The following is a 2,111-nucleotide window of genomic DNA, read 5'->3' as shown; positions in this document are numbered from 1 at the left end:
ACTAGAGACAGAATAGAAGAGGTGCTAATTTCCTATACCAGGGATGAGGCTAGAAAGAGTCCTTGCTTACACTGAGAAGGGGGTTCTTGGCCCATTGTCAGTACCATAATAGTGGGTGCCACATGGGTTTAAGGAACATAAGGGAAGGAATATCAGTTCCTGGAATAGCACCCACTGGGCAGGAAGATCAAACTGTGCTTGAGTTGTTTGCTCAGCTGTATTTCAGAGGCTGCACTCTACCTTGGTTATAAAAAGGATAAGTCTCTGCTCCTATCCATCTAAACACTGGCCATTGGCCAAGTTAAATGGTATAGTAGTGCATCGAGGAGTCCTCGGTAGACATTGAGAGCAAGTCTTTTGGAATTAGGGAGCCCTGGGTCAAAGCCCAGGCTCTACCACTCTACAGGCTATGTGATTTAAGAGCCTTCACTTTACCTTTTGTAAAACACAATTAAGAGTCATACCTACCTCTCAGGCTGTTACAATGAGATAACAAACGTAAATCACTTTAAGCACAGTGCCTGGTATGTAGCAAGTACTTAAGATACTGCGGCTATTATTCTTTCTTTTTTTTTTTTTTTTGGCTGAGCACAGGGGGCTTTATTGATGGTACACGACAAGGTGGGGCTCCCTAGGCCCCTCCCTCTTCAAGGGGTCTGCATGGAAACTGTGAGGAGGGGCAATTCAGTGTGGTGGGGGACTCTGTGGCAGGGACTCCCCAGCAGTGAGGGCCTCTCTTCCTCTCGTGCTCTCGCTGGGGCTGGTGGTCCAGGGGTCTTACTCCTTGGAGGACATGTGGGACATGAGGTCCACCACCCTGTTGCTGTAGCCAAATTCATTGTCATACCAGGAAATGAGCTTGACAAAGTGGTCGTTGAGGGCAATGCCAGCCCCAGCATCAAAGGTGGAAGAATGGGTGTCGCTGTTGAAGTCAGAGGACACCACCTGGTGCTCAGTGTATCCCAGGATGCCCTTGAGGGGGCCCTCTGAAGCCTGCTTCACCACCTTCTTGATGTCATCATATTTGGCAGGTTTTTCCAGACGGCAGGTCAGGTCCACCACTGACACGTTGGCAGTGGGGACACGGAAGGCCATGCCAGTGAGCTTCCCGTTCAGCTCAGGGATGACCTTGCCCACGGCCTTGGCAGCTCCAGTAGAGGCAGGGATGATGTTCTGGAGAGCCCCACGGCCATCATGCCACAGTTTCCCGGAGGGTCCATCCACGGTCTTCTGGGTGGCAGTGATGGCGTGGACAGTGGTCATGAGTCCTTCCACGATACCAAAGTTGTCATGGATGACCTTGGCCAGGAGCGCTAAGCAGTTGGTGGTGCAGGAGGCATTGCTGACGATCTTGAGGCTGTTGTCATACTTCTCATGGTTCACGCCCATCATGAACATGGGGGCATCAGCAGAAAGGGCAGATATGATAACCCTTTTGGCTCCCCCCTGCAAGTGAGCCCCAGCCTTCTCCATGGTGGTGAAGATGCCAGTGGACTCCACCACGTACTCAGCACCAGCATCGCCCCACTTGATTTTGGAGGGATCTCGCTCCTGGAAGATGGTGATGGGATTTCCATTGATAACAAGCTTCCCGTTCTCAGCCTTGACAGTGCCATGGAATTTGCTATGGGTGGAATCATACTGGAACATGTAGACCATGTAGTTGAGGTCAATGAAGGGATCATTGATGGCGACAATATCCACTTTACCAGAGTCAAAAGCAGCCCTGGTGACCAGGCGCCCAATACGACCAAATCCGTTAACTCCGACCTTCACCTTCCCCATGGTGTCTCAGGGATGTGGCTGGCGATGGGAGACTAGATGCGGCTTTCCGGCGAACAGGAGGCGCAGAGAGCCTATTCTTTCATTTTTTTCCTTAAAGTTGCAAGGTCTCTGTTGATAAGACTTTTGGGAGAGAGGAACTGGGGAACAGACTAGGGAAAACAGGCAAAGGAATCCCCGCTGAGCCACCCTGCCTATTAGTGTAGCTCCCATGATCAGTGAGGTGAAGCTACCGCAAATATAGCGAATGACCACAAATAGAAAGTGATCTTTCAACTGCAGCCAGGTGGTTTTTAATGTAGACACATGGCTGATAACAGCTTAACAAG

At 50.6% G+C, this 2,111-nt stretch overlaps 1 pseudogene across 1 annotated transcript; it reads right to left on the bottom strand.

The window, feature by feature from the left end:
* Nucleotides 1-566: 566 nt before the first annotated feature.
* LOC116529878 lies at nucleotides 567-1,858 on the bottom strand (annotated as a pseudogene). The gene has a single exon (XR_004259722.1). The product of XR_004259722.1 is annotated as a glyceraldehyde-3-phosphate dehydrogenase pseudogene (transcript).
* Between the last annotated feature and the right edge of the window lie 253 nt (nucleotides 1,859-2,111).

The sequence above is a fragment of the Sapajus apella genome, unplaced genomic scaffold, assembly GCF_009761245.1.
Source record: "Sapajus apella isolate SASKATOON/1434 unplaced genomic scaffold, GSC_monkey_1.0 scaffold64, whole genome shotgun sequence".
Taxonomy (NCBI): domain Eukaryota; kingdom Metazoa; phylum Chordata; class Mammalia; order Primates; family Cebidae; genus Sapajus; species Sapajus apella.
This window is presented reverse-complemented; position numbering and strand designations above follow the sequence as displayed.